We start from the raw sequence: 18,034 nt of genomic DNA, 5'->3' as shown, positions 1-18,034 counted from the left end.
TGTGCTATCTACATGATATACCTTTTCTCAAATGATCCTAACAACTCTAGAAAATAAGTAGTACTAACTTCATATTAAGTATGACTTAAACAAGTCATGCACTTTGCAAATGATATGGCAGATTTCTGCTTGACCACACAGTGAATGCTTTGTCCAAACCACCTATTTTGCTTTGAACTATTCTATTTTGGCCTGGGAAGGGGAATTACTGCTGATATGATTGGTTAATGGTTAGTCCTATTACACCGGGCTTGTATCCATTGCTACCTTTTTGTATGTCTCTGAATTATCAAACAGAACAGGAGCCTCCTGACTGAGACTATGTACTATTAATGGATCATATGTATCCAGATATATTTACAGATGGAATACATTTCAGAAACATAAAGGACAATAAAAAATGGCAGAATTTACAATCTTAACAACATGGTTGCAGAAGCAGAACGGGAAACTCATGTAGGCAGTCAAGGTAATACACACAATGTAAACATGTCATCTAGGACATGAAGAAAACCTTTTGGGCCAAGTAGCACAGCATGCTTAGTTAGATCTAAACAAATGTGCATGACTATAACCCCAAATCTGTAATTTCATTTCTTTCCTTTTCCACAATTATCCAATCTTCAGTTTTACCAGTAGTATCAGAGACATTTTCTGCTCTTAAACTCTAGCTATCTGTGACACTTCCTTCTGGAAAGTGTCCAAAGCTTGAACCCTCCCTAGTTTCTCACACATCTGTGCATTATTAGCCTGTTTCTGGTCAAATGGTGTGGCAGATGAACAACAGCCACAAATTCTTTGACATTCTTCCTATAGGGAGGTAGGGCCTATTTGCTATCTCCTTGAATCTGGGCTGCCATTAATCTGTTTCCACTAATGGAGTGCAGTGTTGGGGATTATGACAGTTCTAGACCTTGTTTCTATGAGATTGACAGCTTCTACTTCAGTCTCCTAAAGCCCCCAGGGACAAAATAAGAAGTCAGATCACACTGCTGGAGAGACCACATGGAGAATATTGAGAATATGTGGAGAGAGACAGAAGAATCTAGCTGAGCCCAGCCTTCCAATTGTCCACAGCAAGACATAATGAATGGAAGTAAAACCACCTTGGATCAGGTGAAAACTAGTGAGTCAGCACCCTGTGGAGCAAAATAATTGCCCAGCTGAGTATGCCCAAATTCCTGACTCACAAAATGATGATATATACTAAAAGGGTTATTGTTTTAAGTCATTAAGTTTGGCATAGTTTGATATATGTATATTCTGCCTTGGTTTGCATGTTGGTCTATCTTTATAAAGTATGCATGTCGTTTTTTGCATATGGATCTCTGTCTGTAATTATGTTACAACGAGACTCTCTTTATATCAGTTTCCCATTGCCTCTGTGGAATGTGTCTGTGTTTCTCTCCGTTGATTCCTTTCTGCCTGATCTTTATGTTTATATGAGTCAGTTTTGCCTATTTAATTAACTTTCTATTTCCCTTTTCTTTCCCCTTCAGTGACTCTTTCTACTAATTTCTCTCACTTTCTCCCAGGACAGGTAGTGAATTAGAATACAGACACTGGAGCCCAATTGCCGGGGACCAGACTTCAGCTCTGCCATTTACTGTGAGATGACCTCTAGCAAATTTTTTCACATCTTAGTGTTGCTGGGTTTTCTCATCAGAAATATGAGGCTATAATAGTCTTCACCTTATAGAATTGTTGTGTGTATAAGTTAATAAATATCTAGATAAATACATGTGTGTATACATGTACATGTATGTCTATGTACACACATACATATGTGTGTATTAGAATGATAGCCCTAAGCATTAAATATCATTTATAAGTTCTAATTCTCACTGTGTTTCCTTGTCTCTATTCCTTGTCTTTTTCGTTTCTACTTATCACATTTCTCTGGAAAGTAACTGACATAAAAATTTTATTTTCTGAGCAAGTCAGTAGAATTCAACACTCCCATTATTAATTTTAAAAGATGAGTAGATTGTAGTACACTTCTCTCTGTTAAAAAAATTCCTCAATTTAGGCTGGGCACTGTGGCTCACGCCTGTAATCCCAGCACTTTGGGAGACCAAGGCAGGCGGATCACCTGAAGTCAGGAGTTCAAGACCGGCCTGACCAACATGGAGAAACCCCGTCTCTACTAAAAATACTAAATTAGCTGGGCATGGTGGTGCATGCCTGTAATCCCAGCTACTTGGGAGGCTGAGGCAGGAGAATCGCTTGAACCTGGGAGGCAGAGGTTGCGGTGAGCTGAGATCACACCACTGCACTCTAGCCTGGGCAACAAGAGCAAAACTCCGTCTCAAAAAAAAAAAAATCCACAATTTATATAATAATCTTTAAACTTGTATAGACATTGACTTTAAAATTTTTCCCTCCTGAAGTGCAATATATGAAAAGATTCCTCATCCAGGCTTAGTATAGGGAAGGATTTCAATCCCTTTTTTTGGAATGACACATCTGACAGATGACATTCCTAGAAGGGACAATTCTGAGTGGACTTGGGAGGTGTATTAGTCCATTCTTATGTGGCTAATAAAGACATATTAGAGTCTGGGTAATTTATAAAGGAAAGGGGTTTAATTGACTCACAGATCAGCATGGCTGGGGAGGCCTCAGGAAAGTTGCAATCATGGCAGAAGGGGAACTAAACATGTCCTTCTTCACATGATGGCAAGATGGAGAAGTACCAATCAAAAGGGGGAAAAGCCCCTTATAAAACCATCAGATCTCGTAAGAACTCACTATCATGAAAACAGCATGGAAGTAACGGCTCCCGTGATTCAATTACCTCCCACCAAGTCCCTCCCATGACACGTGGGGACTATGAGAACTACAATTCAAGATGATATGGTTTGGACACAGCCAAAACCATATCAGGGGCTTGTGCAATTTCTGACAGAACATCTCTAAGTTTATCATTTCTCTTCTATTCAAGACAATGTATTGCCTTAGGTAAATTTTCTCAGAAGCATATCAACCCTGAGACAAGAATGTGTGTGTGTACAAGTGATTTATAAAGAAAGTACTTGTAGGAGATTCCAGGAAGGAAATAGGGTCAGCAGGACAGGAATACAGGAGAAGCCAGGTAAGAGCCTCAGCCTGATTTTGTGGAAATGTCAAATTCTCTGAAATGTAAAATTCACCACAGCGTTTTCCTGATTGGAGAAGGAAAAGACCAAGCTTTCATGTTTTTGCATCAGTAAGTAATCAGCCAAGGACTGGGGATGTGGGAGGTACATAAGCTCCCAGGAACTTTCAACTCCTTTGCTCTTAGCCTGTAGACAAAATAGCTTCAGTTGTCTTCAGGTAGTTTTTGTAAGAGTCTGAGGTATAGGCCAGAAACTGGAGGAGGGCTGCTCATGAATAGTAAAGGCAATCCAAAGAGATCTAGACAGAACACTGAGACTGTCCTGGCTGCACATATATCAAAATGCAAGGAATGGGAGTAATAATACTTTAGGAATAAAATATGAATCTGTTCAAATTTACTTTTTAAAAACAAGTCACTCACAAGTGTTGGCACTTTAACATCTAGCAGGTGGCATCCTCCTTATCTGGTGGCTACCTTTTGTGTCACAACATGGTTATATCTAACTAGCTAGAACTTAATTTCTCTTTCTTTTTAGATGAGTAACATAGCATATTTGTGCCTTAATTCAAACTCAGTTTTAGTGTGTGTTATGATTGTATTTGCAAGTTGGCACAAGTACCAGTGATGTGAGGGAAGAATAATCATTTCAAGGTGACAATCACAGGTTAATTAACCTTTTCAGGTCAGCACACTTCTAAATTAGGTGGGAAGAGTTAACTTCTTCTGATACTATTGGGCTATTTGAAGTGACCCAGGCCATCCTGAAAAAATCAAGAGAGAGACAATTTCTCATTGATTCCCTGATTTCAAAGGTGCCAAATGGACTCTTAAGCCCACTCCTAAGCCCTGCAAAGCCTTTCCCTGAAGGGTATCTAAAGCACAGAAAGGGCCAGCTGAGAGCAAGGCATGAGGCACAGAAGTAGGGAAGCTTGTATTTGGCAGCCATGGTCTCTCTTTTGTCTGAGTCTCTTTTTGCCCCCTCTGGGTGTCTTGTAAATGTTTGCCTCACCTCTGTGCTTCTTCTCTACCAAAAGAGAAGAAAACTAATATGGAGTTCTAACTATATCCACCATAAACTCTATGGTGCTGTGTGTAAAATGGTTAAATAGATACACACTCAACTGCTGTAGTCAGTGTTGACATAGGATGTGTCATACATGATATTCTACTTTAGTCAATGTAAAAGTTGTTATTACCCCATCCAGAGACAACTGTTCTTGCCCAAATTTGTGCAACATAATACCAATGCTCTCTTGAGAAGTTTCTTCTCTTCCTCCCCCCTTCCCTCCCTTCCTTCCTTTCTTCCACCCATCCATCCATCTTAGAAAGAAATAGATAAACAGGGGAAAGGAGGTGGGAGAGAGTAAAAGACAGAGAGAGAGAGAGAGAGAGCGAGAGAGTGAGAAATCGTGCACACACAAGCACACACGAACCTTTCAAGGTTAAGAAATAAGGCAGGCTGAAATTATTTTGTGGCACAAATTAGGAGAGTCAACTCTCTATAGAAATCAGATGATTAGTGAAATTTAAGCATTTGTAGATACATAAATAAAAACTAGTCTGAAAATAGTAATGAGGGCTTTTAAATAAGAAAGACACATATCCCAGGGTAGGTGGCCTGATAAAAACTATCAGGGCAATAGAAGTGAATATAAGAGGATTCCAGATAGGAGCAGTACAGATACCAGATATCCTCAATCAAACTGGCTAAGGGGGTCTCATAAGCTCCTTAGTAAAATATAGCTAAAAGTCTATTTTAGAGCCCTGCTATATTAGTTTATCAACTTCCATATGTATATGTATGTATTTAGTTATGATAAAATAGATGAATGTCTGAGTATGCGCACATATGTACATGTGAACTGCAAGAGATTTTATGGAAAGAGATATGGCTATGGCTAGTCAGGATAGGGCATCTCAATCACCTTAATTTGATTCTTAACAGGTACCATACCCACAAATCCAGGTAAAAAATATATATATAGAAAGCAAAACCCAATAAAATAATATTTTATTACTATCTGGGTTTGGCTCCACACTCCCATGGAGATCTTGGGTGGGCTGAGCTTGGCTTAACCATTCACTGATTCTTTTGGCTTGGTTAATTGGACCTATGTAGTCTAGGACAAAAGTTGAGTGGAAGACCTATTTGCTTTCTTTGCTTCAACTCCAAAGTTTAAATCTGAATTCTCAATGTCAACACTCATTGAGTCAAGGAAAGCACACCTCTAACGACAAGCAGTGGAGGAAAGCACTGAAGACTAAGATAGTATTTGGCTCAAAGGGTAGGGCAGAGCTGGTTGGATTCCCAACCTCTGTGTTTTTTGAGTTGGCTGTGGGGAAACCTCAAGGGAGCTTCTTTGGCTCTTCTTATGCAGCTGGGCGGAAAAACTAGCCAGGGTTATACAACATACACCAGACACAAGCTTAGCTCAGTTATATAAGGCCAGAGATATAAAGTGCCGGAAAGTTGTTTTGTTTTTTTCTCTAAAACTGAACAAAACAAACCCCTTCTTTTAATCAAGAACTTCCTTGGTTCCCACAAAAGAAGTCCCTTAAATGGATTTTACCCTCAAATTATTCCTGACTAAATATAAAATTCCATAATAGTACAGGAACATAGATTTTATTTTTGCCTCTTTTCCTGCTGTTGGAACCGTTGTTCAGGACTTCCAAAGTGTTAGTATGTCAACTCCAGATTTAGAAGAGCTCTGATGAATTTATTTGTTCAGTAGCTTTCCCCCTTCTTCATGTGCAGCTCTCATTCATTTGTATTTTCATCCACCTGGTTCGGATGGGAGCTGACAGTCATTTGCCCATGGATGGGAATATTCCCCAAACTGAGCAAACCAGAGTTTCTTTCCAGGAAGTGAATCTCTTTCTATTTCTTCTCTAATCAGGAGCCATGGGATGTGCTCCTTGATTAGTTAGTTAGGAGGCATTCCACATATTTACTGTACTGCAAAATTTAGGAAAATAAAGCTGTCACCATCCAGTTCCCCAAAGTAATAGAAATGATGAGAAGTAGGGGGAATGTCCCATATTTAGAAGATCTCTTCAGTATCTGGTTTATCCCTGAGGCTAGTTCAACACTTGTTCTCCCAAAGTTCTGGTTGTTTGGTAATTTTCTAAGTTCTGAAAATGAGACAAATACCTCTGCAAAAAAAAATCTTCCTTTTTTCTTAAGCTAGTCCAAGGTGGGTTGCTGTCACATATGTTGATTCCAAGACTTCCATTTGTTTTATTTTATCCCATGAATACATTGCTACACCATTTCAGCTGGGGCTTCAGCTGCAAACCCTATATTGGGAATTCTAGTTGATGAGACTGGGCCTTCAGATTGGGTTAGAATGAGTGACCTATTTACAAAACTGGCCAAAAGTTGTGGACTTTTCTTACTCCACCGAAATCTACCTCAGAGTTTTTATTGCACGGCAGGGACTGCTAGTGGTTTACTGTAGTTTGCATTCTCATTTTCTTTCTTGTAATTAAAACCCTGGATTTTAGTTGGACATTTGGTTGCCTGGAAATAAGGTTTTATTTTCTAATCTTCCTTGTGGCTAGGTATGGCCATGTGACTAAGTTCTGGTCAACAAGACATGAGCATAAGTTTTTGGATTTTTGTTTATAGCTTCACAAAACCCTCTGTAATGGTCATCTGACATACGCCTTTTGCCTCCTTGCTTTTTCAGCTGGCTGTAATGCAGTCCAGATGGAATTTGACCAGTTTTCTTGGGCCATGAGGTGGAAGTCATGAGCTAAGGTTGATGTAGCTGGGACTTCTCTTCTTTGCCTCATCAATTAAAATGCTGTATATATACTATCAATTCCTAAATATGTATCTCTAGCCCAGACCTCTCTCAATGGATGGACTTTAGTATCTGAATGCCATCAACACCTCCACTTGAATGTCTAAAACATCTCAAACTGAACTCCTGATTCTTGCCCTAAATCTCTCTGTACCCATAGTTTTCTCCATCTTAGTGGATGGCTACTCCATTTTCTGGCTAGTTAGACCAAACACCTTAGAGTCACACTTCCACATTCATTCTATCAGGAAATCTTGTTGTTCCTACACTTCAAAACAAATCTGAATCTAACCACTTCTCACTGATACTGCAGCCACCATTTTAGTCTTAGCTGCAACGTCTCTTGCCTCAGTTACATGGCAGTCTTTTGAAATCTACATCAGTGCATGCCATGGCTCTACTCAAAACCCTCCAATGGTAGCCCATTGTACTCAAGGGGAGAGCCTGACATGAGCTGGCTCCACTGTGACCTCTATGACCTCATTATCCTATTCCTCTACCCCAGCTCAGCCCTGAAGCATAGCTCAGTCCCATACAAGCCCTCTAGCGCATATCTTTAGGCTTTTTTTTTTTTTTTACAAAAAACATGAGACAGAAATAAATTTCATTCTAGTTTAAGTCACTATTATTTTGTTTGTAGCCAAACTAACCATAAGTGATAAAATATTCTGGTTGGAAAAAATTCCAGTTGAGGTCACATCCAATAGCAAGAAGACCCAGAGAATAATTTAAGGGTTTTCGGTGACTAGAAAGCCCTACAATGACTGAAAGGTCTTAGCACAATTAGCAAATATTGTGCCTATTTGTTTCTTTAGTTGTTTGTTTTTTTGTTCTTTTATTCTTCCTACTGAATTATATGCTCTGCAAAGGCTGAGACCATGATATCTTGTCATGAGTGTCTACCACTGTGCTTGGCACAGAGTAGATGGCCAACACATATTTGTTAAGTGAATGACAAAGAGATGAATGAATTTAGGAAAAAAATCAAGAACTTGAGAAATCCTTGAGGTAATACTATTTCATAATAGTTCCTAGACTGAATTGATTATTATAGTTAAGATTCTGGTGTGCAAAAAAAGATTACACCAAGTAGCACTTCTTATAAAATCTTGTTTTAATTGTTCTATTTATAGGGAGTGGGTGGCATGGTATGCTATATACAACAGGCAGAATTCTAGGATGACTCTCAATGACCTGTGACTTTGTATTACTCCCACCCATTGAGTGTGGGTAAAACTGTGAATATGATATCACTTGCATGATTAGATTACTAATTTGTTGACTGATTAATCTCAAAATGGAAGTTATCCTCAATGAGCCTGACCTAATTAGATGAGGTCTTAAATAAGAAGTATCAGCAGATACATTCCTGCTGGCCTGGAAGAAAGCAAAGAGCTAGATTATGCACTGCCTGTGGAAGGCACATGATAAGAAACTGCAGGTGGTCTCTAGAAACTCAGAATGGTCACCAGCCAATAGTCAGAAAGAAAATGGGGACCCCAGTCCTACACTGCAAGGGACCAAATTCTTCCCATAACCTGAATAATCTTGGAAGAGAACACTGAGCTTTGAAGAAGAATGACAGTATGGCCAACACCTTGATTGCAGGTTTGTGAGACCCTGAACAGAGGATCCAGCTAAGCCATGACCAGACTACTGACCCACAGAGATGATTAAGCCTCTAAGTTTGTGGTAGTATTGTTAAGTAGCAATAGAAAATGAATATGAACACTTTCACATACATTGTATTATTTATTCTTATCACAACATACATATTTATATTTGAATTTAGGAAGGTTAAACAACTTGCTAAAGTTTATCCACCTAGTAAGTTACCTAGAAGAATAGGGAGGCCAGGCACGGTCGCTCATGTCTGTAATCTCATCAGTTTGGAAGGCCAAGGTGGGAGGATCACTTGAGCCCAGAAGTTTAAGACAAGCCTGGGTAACATAGTGAGACACTCACCTCTAAAAAAAATACAAATATTAGCCAAGGTGGCATGTGCCTGTAGTCCCAGCTACTCAGGAGGCTGAGGCAGGAGGAATTGCTTGAGCCCAGGAATTTGAAGCTGCAGTAAGTTATGATTGCGCCACTGCACTGCAGCAGCCTGGAAGACAGAACAAGATCTTTCTACTAAAAAAAAAAAAAAAAAAAAAAAAAAAAAAGAATGAAAGAAAAAGAAGAATAGAGATACTTTTATAAAGACCATATTACAGGGGGTATAACTGTGTTCTCATGTGGTCAAAGGATGGAATAGACCAAGAACTGAGGCTGCAAACACTTCCATAATGTGGTACCATTGCTTTCTATCCAGCTAACAGTGGTGATTGGATACTTTAATTCTAACCAAAATATGATGACCTAGGCTGAAATTTTCAACTTTTAATTGCTTAGAAATCTCTGTAGGTGCTTTTAAGCCTATGTATTTCTACTCTTGGCTTTCTACATCTACTTTTCAGGTTCTTATTATTTTATTGGATATATTCTTATTGAAATCTCTCTCAAATCCTATGTGGCATAAGGTATAATGGAAGGAAGGGAGGAAGAAAAGAAGAAAAAGAGAGGGAATGGGAGGTGGAGGGAGGGAAAGTAGGAGAGAATGAAAGTAAAGATGAAAGGAAGGAAAATAAGATAAACAGGAAGAAAAGAAAGGCAAACACTACACAATGATGCCTTAGAAGTGAGGAAGCTATGATTCAGAGAGGTTACGTGACTTGCCCCAAATCACTCAGTTTGCAAGCTATAAAGCATAGTTTTCAAGTCTTCTGACTTTAAAATTTATGCAATTTTTCAGGCTGACATAAATATTTGATTATCTTTATCCTGAGGCTTTCTATTTTTAAAGCAATGTGTGTATTTCGTTCAGGCAAATCACGAGGCAAGCACCTACTCCACCTACTCACAATGAGAGATGCACCAGTGCCCTTCTGTTACCAATTAGGCTTCATAGTAGATTTGGGTCTTCTTGCAATGCTAATAGGAAGAGGCTGATTGAAATAAAACATGATGGATTTAGATGAGCTCTACTCCACACATGCTCCAGAAATCACACTTTAACTTCAGGATAAAACTGATGTCTTAAAAATTTAATGGCCCACAGAGCAACTAAGAAAAAAATGCAGTTTTAGAAAGAAGAAAAAAAGAACAAGCAGAAGGTAATAGAAAAAGAAGGAGGAGGAAAAGGAAAAGGAGGGTTATAAAACAAAAACTAAAGAAAAATAGATTTTTCAAAAATAAACCTTAAAATCCACTCTGTTATTTTTATTGTATTTTTGCAAGTCTTAAACAGTTCCTGTTTGGGATTCATTTATTATGGATGCAGTCTGAATTGTACTATTCTTTAGACCATATGGAATATCAGAGTATCTAGAATACACTGATCCATCCAACTTGTCATCACTATATTTCATAGTACAATTTGATTGCTGGGTTCAGATTACTCTTTTCTCCAGGGATCAAGATTTTTTTTTTGAAGTTTTGATGTACACTAACAATTTCTGTTCATTGAGGAGGAAGATTAAGCTTAACCAGAAATAATAAACTCTAAGACCTCACCAAAAGCCTTTCTATCACAGTTAATGGCCACTCCATCCTTTTAGTTGTTCAGACCAAAAAACACTGAAGTCATCCCTCATACTTCTCTTTTGTTCACATCCTACTCATAACCTATGAGCAAATCTGGTAGCTTTATTTTCAAAATAGTTCCAGAATCTGACCTTCTATTACCAGTTCTACTGCAACCACTCTATTCTGCAATACCACCTTTCCTCAGCTGCTTCCTTTGCTCTTTGTCCCCTAAAGTTGATTTTCAACCTGGAGGCTAGAGTGATTCTGTTAAATATTAGTCTGATCAAAGAATTCCTCTGCTCAAATTCTCTAATGGCTCCCCACTTACCCCAGAGCAAAATCTCAAACTCACTCAAGTGGCACCTCCCTAAAGTCTTCTCTGTCCACTTTATTTAAAATTGCCACAACATTTTGGGGTCTTATAACCACAAGCCTCTATCTTATTAATGGCCAGCAGATGTAGGATGAGGTTTATAATGGTGTACAAAGTAAGAAGGCTGTAAGTGGCTAAAAATCTGGGTGTTTGGGCTATTCAAAAATAATTGGATGTATAGACATTTGAGTTTGGTGCTGGGGGACTTTTGATTTAGTGGGTTTCAGCCTGCAGTGATGAAATAAACAACCTAGAGACCGAGATACAGAGGCTGTCTTTGGCTCAGTTATATAACAGCCATTATGAGCATATTTTTGCCAGTCAGAAAGTCTCTTGGCCAAATTCTGCCTTTGCTACTTCTATTCATTATTTAATCTTGGGTATCTAATTATTCTGGCCCCATTTATTTTTACTTTAAGGATTATTTTTAGATTAATGTAAATGGTATATAAAAAGTTACCATACTTGGTAAGTACTGGATAATTTTGTTTAAAGTAATGGCAAACAATGGGGAAAAATTTTGATTGGGTGGGTACCTGGCAACAGTTGGGATGATGAGTATTGCTCCAATGGCTTTTAGCAGACACAAGGAGGAGGCTTTTGTAGAAAACACACAGAGAACCAAGCATGAAACAGTAATCATAGAATACTAATAACAAAAGAGTGGATTTAAGGATTATTGAGGGAAAAACATAGTAGGACTCAGTCAATAGATTGAATGCAATTTTTGGCTTGAGAAAACCGCTGAGAAGTAGTACTGTTTGCCAACATAGGAAAAACAGGAGATCAGCAAATTTCAAGGTACGAAAGAGATGGTGAGTTCAATTTAGGATACAATATGTTTGAAATGTGATATTGAGAGGTGACAGCGTGCTGGCAGTCCTCACAGCCCTCGCTCCCTCTCGGCGCCTCCTCTGCCTGGGCTCCCACTTTTGGCGGCACTTGAAGAGCCCTTCAGCCCACCGCTGCACTGTGGGAGCCCCTTTCCGGGCAGGCCAAGGCCAGAGCCGGCTCCCTCAGCTTGCAGGGAGGTGTGGAGGGAGAGGCGCCAGCGGGAACCGGGGCTGTGCAAGGCGCTTGCGGGCCAGCTGGAGTTCCGGGTGGGCGTGGGCTTGGCGGGCCCTGCACTCGGAGCAGCTGGCCGGCCCTGCTGACCCCGGGCAATGAGGGGCTTAGCACCTGGGTGAGCGGCTGCGGAGGATGTACTGGGTCCCCCAGCAGTGCCAGGCCACCGGCGCTGCGCTCAATTTCTCACCGGGCCTTAGCTGCCTTCCCGCGGGGCAGGGTTCGGGACCTGCAGCCCGCCATGCCTGAGCCTCCCACCCCCTCCATGGGCTCCTGTGCCGCCCGAGCCTCCCCGACGAGCGCCACCCCTTGCTCCACGGCGCCCAGTCCCATCGACCACCCAAGGGCTGAGGAGTGAGGACTCACCGCGCAGGACTGGCAGGCAGCTCCACCTGCAGCCCCGGTGCCGGATCCACTGGGTGAAGCCAGCTGGGCTCCTGAGTCTGGTGGGACGTGGAGAACCTTTATGTCTAGCTCAGGGATTGTAAATACACCAATCAGCACCCTGTGTCTAGCTCAGGGTTTGTGAGTGCACCAATCGACACTCGGTATCTAGCTACTCTGGTGGGGCCTTGGAGAACCTTTGTGTCAATACTCTGTATCTAACTAATCCGATGTGGACGTGGAGGACCTTTGTGTCTAGCTCAGGGATTGTAAACTCACCAATCAGCGCCCTGTCAAAACAGACCACTCGGCTCTACCAATCAGCAGGACGTGGGTGGGGCCAGATAAGAGAATAAAAGCAGGCAGCCGGAGCCAGCAGTGGCAACCCGCTCGCGTCCGTTCCAGGCTGTGGAAGCTTTGTCCTTTTGCTCTTTGCAATAAATCTTGCTAGTGCTCGCTTTTTGGGTCCACACTGCTTTTATGAGTTGTAACACTCACTGCAAAGGTCTGCAGCTTCACTCCTGAAGCCAGCGGGACCAGGAGCCCACTGGGAGGAACGAACAACTCCAGACATGCCACCTTAAGAGCTGTAACACTCAGGGCGAAGGTCTGCACCTTCACTCCTGAGCCAGCGAGACCACGAACCCACCAGAAGGAAGAAACTCCGAACGCATGCGAACATCAGAAGGAACAAACTCCGGACGCGCCGCCTTAAGAGCTGTAACACTCTGGGCGAAGGTCTGCACCTTCACTCCTGAGCCAGCGAGACCACGAACCCACCAGAAGGAAGAAACTCCGAACGCATCCGAACATCAGAAGGAACAAACTCCAGACGCGCCGCCTTAAGAGCTGTAACACTCACTGCGAGGGTCCGTGGCTTCATTCTTGAAGTCAGTGAGACCAAGAACCCACCAATTCCGGACACAATATGACATTCAAGTCAAGAAGTAAGTTAGGTGTTGTACTATTACGGTTACTGGTAGTTAAAAATCCTTAAATGAATGAGATTTTCTCTATGAAAGACAAAAGAGGCCTGGTGCAGTGGCTCAAACGCCTGTAATCCCACCACTTTGGTAGGCTGAGGTGGGCAGATCACCTGAGGCTAGGAGTTCGAGACCAGCCTGGCCAACATGGCAAAACCCCATCTCTACTAAAAACACAAAAAATTAGCTGGGTATAGTGGCGGGCGCCTGTAATCCCAGTTACTCAGGAGGCTGAGGCAGGAGAATTGCTTGAATCCAGAAAGCATAGGCTGCAGTGAGCTGAGATGGTGCCATTGCACTCCAGTCTGAGCAACAAGAGGGAAATTTCATCCCCCATGACCCTCCCCCTGCCCAAAAAAAGAAAGAAGAGGAAAATCAAGAGTAAATGGTGGCTTAACAGTCATAGGAGGAAAGAATCTCAATAAAGATGATAAACAACATCATGAGTAGAAGAAAGGTCATGTAAGGTAAGGACTAAAACATGTTTGTTGTTTTTAGTAATTAAAGACATTTGCAAGATTGAATTTACTGTAATAGAGATAGAAAAACACAGATATGGTGGTTGACACAGTCCTAAGAAATGGAGTCATGGAGGTAAGTACATACTGCTCTTTGGAGAAACATGGTTGTAAGGTGAACGAAAAACTAAGGTGTACACTTAGAAGGAAACAGAGCGACAAAATAGGAGATGCTGAAAGAAAAAGAGAAGTTGAAATACAGAAGAGAAGAGACACACGCAATGTAAGCTTCCCAAAGAAATGAGAAGATGTGATTCAAAGAACAGATGGTAGGTTTAACATTTGAAATGTAGGACAACAATTTAGCTAAAATAGAAAGGGAAGAGGTAAGGCTGGCTCTGCCTATATTTACACTTGTTTGTGTTTTGGGGAGAGAAAGGAAGTGGAGAACGTTCTTGCAAGATGATCTGTATTTTCTCTCTAAAGCAGAGTTCATTTGCTGAGAATGATGGAGAAAATCAGGTTAGTGAAAGTTTGAAAATATTATTGTGGTGAGTGACAGAGGAAGTGGATTAGGGATAGTTAGAAGTTTTACTGTGTAGTGTTAATAGCCCAACTGATGTGGGAGACCATAAATTTGTAGTGGCATCAATCCATGTGGTTGTGGAATTTGTTTTTAGCAGTGCTTGGCAGCCAGATATGTGACTGGAAAGGGAGTGATTGGTTGATCCAGGGTTTGAGTTTTGCTAATTAGGTGCAGAAGAAGGACAAAAGGCAAGGGAACTGATGGTAATGGCAAGAGAGATCTCTAAGTAAAATGTCATGAGCTTTATGGGGATTAAGGTTGGTAACCATCACTTAATGCCTACTTTTAGCATGGAACAAGGTTATGTTTTACATAATTTATCTCTAATTCTCACATCAAATATGTAAGGTGGGTATTCCTACTCCCATTTACAAGTGAGGAAAATGAAGCCCAGCTGAAAAATTTAGTGAAGCCAGGTGGAGGATGAGAGATTAAGTAAAATCGGAAGGGTGAAGGACTAGAGTCCTTAATGAGATTGAAGAATATTATCAGTGGACCAAAAAGTTGAGGAAGCAGAAAACACATGAGATTGTGGACACAGTGTGGTAATCAAGAAATTAGAAATCTGGAGCTAGATGACTTGGGATATGATATGGACTAGGGTATCCAGACAGAGATATATAAACAATAAGGTTGGAGTGTTGGATATACTGTCCACACAGAAGTGGCAGTGGTCCAAGATTAGTAGAAATAGGAATGAAAGTGGATTGATCTGCTCAAATCTTTGATGAATCTGTCAGGAGTGGTAGAAGTGAAAAAGTGGCAATGGTACAGTAAGTGTAAAGCATGATTTTGCCAGATGTTCTGAACTTTAAGAGAAGTTAAGGTTTAGAAACAGTAACATGAAGTCCCGTTCTTTTTTTTTTTTTTGACGCGGAGTCTGGCTCTGTGGCCAGGCTAGAGTGCAGTGTCACGATCTCGGCTCACTGCAATCTCTGCCTCCCGGGTTCAAGCGATTCCCCTGCCTCAGCGTCCCAAGTAGCTGGGACTACAGGCGCGCATCACTACGCCCGGCTAATTTTTGTTTGTGTTTTAGTAGAGATGGGGTTTTCCAGTGTTGGCCAGGATGGTCTCAATCTCCTGACCTAGTGATCCGCCCAACTCGGCCTCCCAAAGTTCTGGGATTACAGGCGTGAGCCACCGCGCCCAGCCAAAGTCCCATTCTTCTGGCTCCTTCCTTCATGTACATCCTTCTCATTCTTGGTCATCCCCTACTCCTCAAATTCTATGCTTTTCCTATTTATTTTGTGCTGCTTCCAGTCTGATCTAGCCACTTCTCACATCCATCTCTCTATCCATACCTAGACTCCAACATACAGCTCTTCTAAATTGAGCTGTCCATTTCTTTCATTTAGTGGATATTTGAATAATTCCCTTAAAAACGGGGGTGGCCTTGAAAAATCCCACCTCATGTGCTAGAATTCCCTGGAGTTACACTTCCTGATAGAGCTCATGGGTGAATTTGAACATGCTGTGGTTTGAGGACATGAATGAATGGCCACTTTTCAAGGCTCCAACTCAGTGGTATGGATATTTTATTATGGTGCCTTTGAAGAAATTCTAGCCCAAGAATGCAGACACTCAGAATAGCTTTTTCCCAGGACCTGACTTTGGGGGTTGGGGGCGGGAGTAGCAGCAGCTTCTGGGAATGGCGGGCTGTCCACAGCACCATTGCTTCCTTAGCTCCTTTAGGCACCGTTATCAGCTTCTTAGCTCCTAGTAAGCTTGTGGTCCAATAAAACCTCTGAGGGTTGACTTTTTCCATGCCAACTGCCATTCATTTCCTTGTATTGTGTGTTTTGTTGTATTTTAACGTACGCCTATTTTTTCTTTTCTTACTGATTTTATCATTTTGGCCCAGCCTATCATCACACCTGCTATTTTACAGTTTCGACTGTCTCCTCCAAAGTATCAGTTATTTCTGTCAGCATTGTCCTATTTTTTTTTTTTTTTCAAATTCAAGTAGGCATGCTTTCTTTAGCTTCGTCTAAGCTATTGAGATGGGGCTAACAGGGCAAGATGAAGGACAAAGAGATTGACATAGATAATTTTATCAATACTTCTTACATAGGGTTGTTCAATCAGATATGGAGCCATCTAATTGTAGCTGCTTCTCTAAATCTTATACATAAATATATTCAGGGAAGTTCTGTCAAATCTGTTATTTAATTCAATACACATTCTGTAAAACTTCCCTAATCTATTACTTTAAAAACTCTAAAAAGCAAACAAACTAAACCACAACAGAAAAATGGGATTAGTAAGGCAGAGAGCATGATACCTGAGAGGGGTTGTGATCCCATGTGTCCTGTAGTTTTCTCTGATGGTAAAGGCCGGTATTCTAGCTTCTTATCAATAGTTTAACATTATTTTTAGAATTTTATCAGATACCAACACACAACTTTGGTGCAGTCTTCAAAATCCACAATTGTTTCTCAGGGCAAGCCCTGTTATTTAGGCAAAAAGGAAATATGTTTTGAAAATAAATTTTTTTAAATGAGCAGTTTTGGAGGGATGCTGAAACATAATTGATTTTTTTCAGAAGTATTTACAATACATGTAAGATAATTGCTTTATTTTCTGGCCTTATATAATAAATTTTATGATTTAGAATCTAACTTGAAAGCAAGCATTTCTCTTTTATTGGCTTAGGAGAAGTTGTGAAGATGTGTGATTTTTTTACAGATCATCTGAGTTTCTATAGGACAGAAAACTAGAATTCTATATTTAGTATTGGATCCATACTGTAACCATTACATTAGGTTTCTATTTTTAAGGATTAAATAATAAGTTAATGGAAACAATATAGCCCTATTTTTGCTTAATATGCTAAGCACAAGATGCTTTATATCAGCAACTGAATACATTAATAAAAAAATCTCATTTTTAATTGAATAGCTGAAATGATGCCAATATGTGAAAGAATTATAAACTGTTACAAAAATAACTGGTTGCATTAAACAGGATTGCATATAGTAGACTGCTGCTGCATGTGTTTGAAAAAGGAAATGCAAATATGGAAATAAATATATGTATTTAATTAAATAAAATATAATTAACAGGTTTAAATTTTTTAAGGGAAATTTTGCTACTAGGCAGTGACGTCAACCTGAGCTATTTTTTTTTCTTGTCAGTGATTTATATTCATGATTCAAATATTGGCTGACAATTTGATCAAGGGGGAGATAAGGCATCCTTAAATTGATATTAATAATATTATCAGACTTGATATTTTACAGCATTTTACATTTTAAAAAGATTCTGACATCTATTTTTATTTTATTTGTAATTTATTAAAAAAATAATGTACAAAAAGTAGAAAGTAATATAGTATACACGAGTTTGGGGCACAGAGTTGAATAGCCAATATTGCCTAAAAGTTGAGAAATTTGACTTAGGTGTTAAGGAGGGCAGCAACCAAGATTGATTTTACATGAAAAAAAAAATCAGTTAAGATGAAGTAGCATTACCAAATGCATTTATATAGAAAAGGATAAAGAGAAATAAAGGAGAAGGCAAAAATTACTGAAAATTATGAAGTGATATGGGAAGTCAAGAGAGAAAGTTGGGAAGATGTATTGGGGAAAACAAGTTTGAATGGAAATTCTGTTAAAATTGACATTTATCCCTCACGCTTAATATTTATAGTGGAATTTTAGTTTTATCACAGGTGTGGATAGTTCTACTCTTTGTTAAATTAGAACATTTA

Source organism: Pan paniscus, chromosome 5 (assembly GCF_029289425.2).
Source record: "Pan paniscus chromosome 5, NHGRI_mPanPan1-v2.0_pri, whole genome shotgun sequence".
NCBI classification, from domain to species: domain Eukaryota; kingdom Metazoa; phylum Chordata; class Mammalia; order Primates; family Hominidae; genus Pan; species Pan paniscus.
Note: the sequence above shows the minus strand (reverse complement) of the source record.